The 8969-nt window shown below is 33.3% G+C and overlaps 1 protein-coding gene across 1 annotated transcript in view; it reads left to right on the top strand.

Annotated features, from left to right (window-relative positions):
- The first annotated feature begins 600 nt into the window (after positions 1–600).
- The window catches only part of LOC145296005 (uncharacterized), a 41104-nt gene continuing 32735 nt past the window's right edge, over positions 601–8969 (top strand). Inside the window, exon 1 of the mRNA XM_080142019.1 lies at positions 601–953. The gene's annotated coding sequence lies outside the window, so the exon portion shown is untranslated. The remainder of the gene's footprint in view (positions 954–8969) is intronic.

Below are 8969 nucleotides of genomic sequence, written 5' to 3'. Positions count from 1 at the left end.
TTCAATCCGTATGATTGGTATGTACAAACTGGGTAACGTTTCAAGTAAATGGTTAACGTATATATATATATATATATATATATATATATATATATATATATATATATATATATATATATATATATTGTTCTCAGAAAGTTTAAGGTGAGATAAGCCATTGTTACCGTTGGTTTCAAACCCAATAATTAGGGACCGTTTTAGATACCCATATTAAGCTCTCTTCAGTCAATACTCATCTCTTTTATAAAGATTCTAATTTTGGTGTTAATATTAAAGGTGCTTATAAAAATATTTAATTGAAATTAAATTTTAATTTAATTATAAAATATATTTTTAAATTGAATAAAATCACTACATCGGGCAAATAAAGTTTTTTTTTCACAAAATGAGAGTTAAATGTGAACTCGTAATGTATATATATGTTTCCACTTCCGGTTATAACAGAGATGAGTATTGGCTGAAGAGAGCTTCATATGGGTATCTAAAACCGTCCTTAATTTGAAACCGACGGTACCAATGACATCTCATATAATATATATATATATATATATATATATATATATAGAGAGAGAGAGAGAGAGAGAGAGAGAGAGAGAGAGAGAAAGAAGTATACGTATTGGTAAATGAGCGTTTATGTGATACAGAATCTTTAATTTGGCATCCAAATATATTTGTGTAAGTATGCTTTTGTATACGTGTATAGAGTTTTTTACGAATGCTTAATTAAGTTTCTCTGCATGCTGTGTGTGCGGTCAGTTTTATATATGCCTATATGTATAATTGTGTGCGTCTAATGGTGTTTGTCTCTTGTCTGACCACTTGTCACATCAGATTATCATGTCCCGTCGACCAATCCTCCTGCGTAAACGATAACGTCCCAATCCACAATACGTTATTCATTAATCGACTATGGCACAAGGGAAAACTCTGCCTGCTCGAGACTAGCATTTCTTGTAAGTATTACTTTGTAAAATTTTATTGATCCAACTGAATTAGAATTTTTTTTAAGTTAGTTATCGCACAGCCATTTTGAAAAACAAACTAATTTAAACTTTTATACTGTAATTAGTTTGAAACACTTCTTGAAAATCGGTGTCCGTAATCAATTTTTTCAATTGTTTTTATTCATCGTCTCAAGAACCTTTACTTATTGTTAGCGGAGATCAATCAGTGATAATGATAAATTCCAGCGTGATTCGGATATATATATATATATATATATATATATATATATATATATGTGTGTGTGTGTGTGTGTGTGTGTGTGTATGTATATATATATATATATATATATATATATATATATATATATATATATATATATATAAAACTCTGTGAACCTTGGTTGCTTGCATCTTGTCGTCAATGATTGGACGATTCCATCTATACAGGGATGATAGGTTAATTTAATTATATATATACATATATATATATATATATATATATATATATATATATATATATATATGTACGTATACATGTGTATATATATAGTAAGTTATAAAATATATATATATATATATATATATATATATATATATATATATATAGTAAGTTATAAAATATATATATGGCGATTAAGCTACACTGAATATTTCGCGTTTCTTCCACTCTAGGACTCTTTGGGCTTATGCGCATACGCCTGAAGAGTCCTAGAGTGGGTGAAACGCGGAATATTCAGTGTAGCTTAATCGCCATATATATATTTTATAACTTACTAACTAGCTCTACCTACGTATTGAGCACTTTTGAAGTAAATACTTAAAGTTTACGCATAAATGTATACTTTCGTATATTAATTTTATGTGAGTAAATGAAGTATATATATATATGTGTGTGTGTGTGTGTGTGTGTGTGTGTGTGTATGGGCGTGGCTCAGATGCTAAGCAATTAGCGTAGAGAGTTGTATAAATTATTATTTTAATTTTAATATCACGATTATATATTAGGTTTAATATACTTATCGCTAGAGAATTGTTTCTATAACAATAAATGCATAATCTGCATGAATTAAATATCATATTTAAGCGTATCTTAAGACCGGGCAACGTTATATATATATATATATATATATATATATATATATATATATATATATATATATATATATATATATATATATATATATATATATCAAAACAAATTTTTACTAACTTTTAAGAGGTTATTATAATGGGAGCTTTTCGAGAACGTTACATTTTAATTCGTGTTTGTATTTCTCCAGAAGTAATGTATAAGCTTGTCTTGATATTTAGCGTAGTAGGAAGGCACAACGTATTATGTGTGCAAAAAATGGAGGACATCCTTTTGATTTATAATGTCTTTTTATAACTCGTTTCAAATTGAGTATGGCTCTTCTTCCACTATGATTTTGATGTGGGTTAGAACATTTTCTAACATGCTAAATTTTGTACGTTAACATTTTTCCATGTATAAACTGACATGTGAATGATATTGGAGCTGAACATAAAGGTTTAAGCTAATACGAGTGCATTCTTTTATAGAATAGAATATAATCTCCATGTTTTTTTTTGTTTGTCTTGTTTTTTTGTGTTTTTTTTTTTGTTTTTGTTTTTGTTTTTAATTCAAAACTAGAGGGATAACATTTTGCTGCCAATTGGTAAAATCTGTTATAGAGTCAGTTGAAAGAAAATCTTGTAATTCATCTTTTTCAATCCGTCGTTGCTATTTTTTTTTTAATCTGAGTCAGCAAAAGAAATGTATTATTTGTGCTGAATTCTGGTATTGGTTTTAAATTACAATTCAATTGGTTTCTTTTTCCTTTCAACATATGTTTATCCTAAAAAAAATGCTCAGTGAAACAATTAATTCCATTATCAAATTTATTTTATTTTTTATCTTTTGATAAGATCGGATTTTCCAAATGTTAAAGAAGATGTGAAGTCTTTTTCACTGTTCTACAAAAACAACTAAATGTCGCACATTTGTTAATCATTTCTTGTTATACAAAAAACATTTTAATAACTTTAAAATTTAATAAATGCAATTAATGCGCAAGCAAAATATAAAATATGCCGTTTCAAAAACTAAACCATAACGTATACATTTGATAAAACATTCAAGTGATCTCACTTTAATGTTTTTTCAATTATGTACTTATTCTACATATGTTCGGTATATTATTTCCATCTTCTCCTGGGAATTTTTTCATGGTTATTGTCTTCTGGTATAAAAAATATCAGTTGATTCGAAGAATCTATTTGGGTTCTACCTAGTAGTCCACTCTTAATTGCTAATTATTTATTGTTCCAATTTTTAAAGCAGAGGTGTAAACATGCATTTTAGTGTTGAGAACATCTTTAAAAATTAAAATAAATTCTAATAAATTATCTTGAAATTTATACATTATTTATTTACGTTACAAAAACGTAATTCTTCAAGTTACATCCTTTTTAATTTTTTTAATTATATAAGCAGTCTATTAGTTGATTGTTTTTAGTTTCAATTTCAATCAGTCTATTAGGAATCATCCTATAAATGTGACATATGCGGCCATATTTATGAGTGGACCGCGATTCTACCAACCTTGTGTGAATATCCTTTTTCTCGCTCTTACCATTTACACACACGTTTTCTTCTGCCCAGGTTTCAATATCACTGTTCGTTGTGACCAATGAGTGAATAGGTTTATAGTTTCCAACGTTGTATACTCACTTTTCATTGTAATGGTATCTATCTACTATTCTACTATATAAATAAAGCAATTTTCTCCTTTCTAATCGAACATCATTCTGCTGTAAACACAGGCGTCGCACATAATTCCAATTTGGTCAGGCTTCCTGCCGGTACCTGATGATTTGTTACGGAAAATATCAGTCGTTTCTACAGAATTTTATAATTCATTTCATTAATTCCGACCAAACTGACTTTCCTAAGCAAATCATCTTTATAAGATATATGTATATCTTACTCAGTCATGAAAATCTACTACCAACAAATTTATTTCACTGTATCCCTTTTCAAAAAAGACCGCCACTGTTTTATTTAAGCGTTTTGTTACATTACCTTTCTTCTATTATGACTTCTTAGTTTCCAAGCAATTTGATTGGCTGTTCAGAATCATTTTCTCAGACCAACGGTTTATTTTTACCGAAAGTTTGCAAAATCCATTCCATCAGAAAAATCAATATGTCCGTACTCCAATAAGGAAGCATTTAAATCTCGTACTTCACCAACATCTGAAGACGTGTTAAGCATTATCATCATCATGACACGAAAACAAAAAAGGGAAACGACTCTGGATTTTCCTTAGGAAGCTTTTTTCTTACACAGGGATCACCACTTATCAAGGCCCGGAGGCCACTCGAGGATAAGATTTAATGGGTATACATAAGTATTTGTGATTATAGCGTAGTAAAAATAAGTAGTGGGAATTTTATAAACTTGTTCACGTTGGACTTGAAGACAATCAGATTGTAGTCAGCTGGAAAGCAGGCAAACGGAATAGAGTTCCACAGTCGTGCAGTTCTAAGAAAGAAACTTTGTTCATGGAATCTACATTTAGGTTTAGGCACAGATAAAGAGTGTGTGAAATTATTGATAGTGGTTTCAACTAGACGAGTGTTTTTCGTGAAAGTTTGGCGAGGAGGGCATAGATTGAAGCTCAAATGAGCACTTACCATGAAAATAACGACAAAGCAGAGACAGGCTCGCAACGTTTTTTTTTTGTGGGGAAAAGTTTGCAGGGAAGAGAAAAGGACATCTCCCACTAAGCTAAAAAGTCTATTTTGTACTCTATCAAAGCAGGATCAGCGGCTTCTAGCAGCTCCCTCCCAGATGTGGCAACAGTACTCCATCGTTGGCCGTACCTGGCTTTTATATAGGTAGAGAATTGCATCAGGAGTGAGATATCTGTTAGAGCGGTAGAAGGGTCCCACCATTTTTCCAGCGTCCTTGGCAATGAATTAGATATGTGTGTTCCGTTCTAGATCGGGAGTAAACGTCAAGCCCAGAAGCTTGTCAAAGCATGAAGCCTCCCCAAGACGAGAGCCATTCATTTCAATTGATGCCAGATGAGCATAGGAGCGTTAATGATTTATTAAAAGTAGATGGATTAAAAGTAACCAGCCACCTTTTCCCCATTGTACCACGTGCCCAAGATCAGAGGAGAGAGAATCAGAGAGATCTTGGTCGTTTAAGGTATTTGCTGTGCTAGTATAGATGGTAGTGTCGTCAGAAATCGGAATATCAAATTTAATTTTAATGGTTAAATGTGTTTATTTATTGAAAGAGATTCTGCACTGGTTTGGTCCTGAAACCGTTAAATTTTGTATTCCAAAAAACATAAAAATTTATTACTATCCAACTTTTAGATAGTTGGCTTTGCTCAGAAATCATTTTACTTTCACTTATTAGTATTTATCCAGAACCTTGCCTATTTCCCGGCGTGCTTACGTAAGCAACAGAAAAACGCAAAGATTACCAGGGGCTATAAAGTCAAGATATTGGAAACAAAACAGTAAAACAAGAATATAGTTGCTGTAAGTATATTTATATATGAGTATGTTTATATATTTTCGTCGTAAACACATCTATTTGAAAATGATTTCTTGAATTTTTTTTTCTCAAGAAATCTTTTGCAAATAAATGTGTTTACAACGAAAATATAGAAACTACTGTAAAAAAAATATTGTTTCTGTTTGAAGAAAGGTATTTTTGTTCAGGAAAAGTATATAATATTTTTTCAAGAACAATTACTTACAGCCATAAATTTTCTAAAAACATATTTTCTTACAACAAAAGCATAGAAACAACTATGAAAAAATGATTCTTTTTCTCTTTAAAAGAAGTTGAAGTGTTTTAACAACTTTTTTTTTGTTTTCGTTAAATATTTTTTTTGGGGGGGGGATACTTTATTACTTTAAAAAGTTTTTGTTGGTATTTGTTTTCGTTAAATCTTTACAGTATCCTTTTCATTTCACACAGCGTGTTGTAATTAATTTTTTTATTTAAAAAAAAACAATTTATTGTAATGAGTTTCACTATTCCATTAAAACTTATCGTCTGCTACAGTTGAGTTGGCATCTTACCGTAACTTGCCTGATATGAAGTTGGATTAGGATTTAGATAAATATATACAAAGAAGAAATAAACTAAAATTGAAATAGATGAGTAATCCCCGGAAAAAAGATATTTAGTTTAACTTCAAACAACTATAGAGCTTATGGTTTCTTTTTATTTTTTCTATAATTCGGAATTTTCTGAAATTTAAATTAATTTTATTAACTTTTGATCATAAAATAAATTGTTTAAAAGTATATTTAATTTTAGATAGTTGCTTTTACTCTTAAAACCATACTTTAAAAAAATGGCCGTCAAGAAAAGCGTAGAATGAAAATGTTCTAGGCAAAAGTCGAGTATTATGTTTTACCTTTCCACTAAACTGATAATACAAAGAGAAGAGTATTTAATGAAGACTAAACAAAAATGAAAATTGAAATAAAAGTGGATTTCCGGAACAATATGTTGTTTGCCTTAAAATAATGACAATATTTCGGTTGCTTTTATCAGATGAAATGGTGTGTTCATTTATTATTGTATGATTGACTTGCTTTTGCCGGAAGGTAAATCAAACAGAGACAAAGTAAAATTTGAATAAATATACAAATAAAAACTTTTTCACAACATAGCCATGTTTTTTTGTTTCTTTTTACACAGAGATCACCACTTATCAAGGCCCGGAAGCCACTCAGGGATAAGGGTTATTGCAAGTACATTAAGTTAGTGTAGAGATGTGATGAAGTGTTTACTTAAGGGGGCGGTTCATTAGGAATTTGTTAACATTGGACTTGAAGACATCCAAGTTGTAGTCCGGTGGGAAGCATGCAGACGGAACAGAGTTCCACACGCGTGCAGTTCTAAGAAAGAAGCTTTGTTCATGGAATCCACGTTTTGATTTAGGCACATATAAAGAGTGGGGGAAATTTTTCACAGTGGATTCGGCTAGACGGGTGTTTTTCGTGAAAGATTGGCGGGGGGGGGACCAGAGATTGGATTTCAGACGAGCACCTGCCATGGAAATAACGATAAAACAAGGATAGGCTCGCAACGTCTCTTCTGTGGGAGAGAGGTTGCAGGGTAGAGAAAAGGGCATCCCCCACTAAGCCACGAAGTCTATTTTGTACTCTGTCAAGGCAGGATAGGCTTTTTTTAAGCAGCTCCTGCCCAGATATGGCAACAGTATTCCATCCTTGAACGTACTTGGCGTTTATATAGATAGAGAATTGCATCAGTAGTGAGATATCTTCTGGAGCGGTAGAAGGATCCCACCATCTTTCCAGCGACCTTGACAACAGACTTGATGTACGTGTTCCATTTCAGATCAGGAGTAAAGGTCAAACCCAGAAGCTTGTCAAAACACAGGGCCTCTTCCAGACGAGAGCCATCCATCACAATTGATGCCAGATGGGGATCAGAGCATTGATGATGTAAGGATAGGAGTTTGGTTTTGGATGCATTAAAGGTAACCAGGCACATCTTTCCCACTGAACCACGCGCTCGAGATCAGAGGAGAGAGAATCAGAGAGAACTTTGTCATTTACAGCCTTTGATGTGTTGCCGTAGATGGTCGTGTCATCAGCATAGATGTCAACGAATGATTTAAGTATGTGTTTAGGGAGGTCATTAATGTAGATCAGGAAGAGAGTTGGGCCTAGGATTGACCCCTGAGGGACTCCAGCATTTATATTGCAGGCCTCCGATTTTTGTCCATCTACCACTACTCTTATGAACCTATCGGAGAGAAATGATTTAATGATTGAGAAAAAATTTCCAGTTATACCGTAGCTGGAAATCTTGTGAAGTAGACCCTTATGCCATACCTTGTCGAAGGCCTTTGATATGTCAAGACCAATTGCCCTAGAATAGAAGCCTTTGTCAAGAGATTCACTAATCCTTTGGGATATAACCGTCAGCACATCTGCGGTAGATCTTGCAAAGCGGAAATAATATTGTGTGTCACTAAGAAGGTTATTCCTGCTGAGGTGGTTGACTATTTCTCTATTTAATATGGATTCCAGCAACTTACTCATAACACACAGGAGACTTATTGGTCTGTACTGAGAGGGAGATGACTTATCACCTGAATTCTTAAATACAGGGCAAACTGATGAGGCTTCCAGGGAGTCGGAAAGCACTTCTCCTTAAGGCAGCGCTTAAACAGCTTCGTAAGTATGGGAGCAAGTTCTGGTTGAAGCTTTTTTAACACTATAATTGGGATGCCATCAGGACCAGTTGCTTTACTGGAATCTAGGTTCTTGATTAGCTTGGCGACCTCATGCACGGATATTTGTATGTTACCTAGCTTGTTCTGTGTTATAGGAGGAAATATGGGGTGTTGATGGCCTTCGTCGCATAGGGTAGAATTAGCTGCAAAGTTCTTTGCAAATAGTTTGGCCTTGTCTGACGCTGACGAGATGACCTTTGGTCCATTGATAATGGTTGGGATAGAACGCACACTTCTGTTCAGGATCCTATTTGTTATTTGCCAAAACTGGTGGGAACCAAGCCGCTGATCAGCTACCTTGGATTTAACAGACTGGGCATATAGCTCTCTTGCATTTTTTATTACTCTTTTACAGTGGTTGCTGGCAGTCCTGAAAGCAGCTTCAGTCTCAGTGCATCTATTACGTTGGTAGCTATGGAAAAAGTGATTTCTGTGCGCGATAGCAGCAGCACATTCTGGGGAGAACCATGGCTGGCTGTTAGGTTTTTGTTGGAATTTTTTAGATGGTATGAATTGATCTATGCCTACAATTAACCATTCGGTCAGATCTGATACTATAGAGGACACTTCCTTTTTAAACATGGAGTGTAGAGGTAAATCAGATATGAATGTACGGAAGCTATCCCAGTCAGCCATAGAGTATCGGTATACAGTACGGTGGAGGGGTACGTCTAGGGGCTTCTTACATTTCGTTTTTATCTTAACTGATACGACGGAGTGGTCG

The sequence above is a fragment of the Euprymna scolopes genome, chromosome 16 (genome assembly GCF_053919585.1).
Source record: "Euprymna scolopes isolate OS-2025 chromosome 16, ASM5391958v1, whole genome shotgun sequence".
Classification (NCBI taxonomy): Eukaryota; Metazoa; Mollusca; class Cephalopoda; order Sepiida; family Sepiolidae; genus Euprymna; species Euprymna scolopes.
Note: the sequence above shows the minus strand (reverse complement) of the source record. Positions and strands in the feature narration are given on the sequence as shown.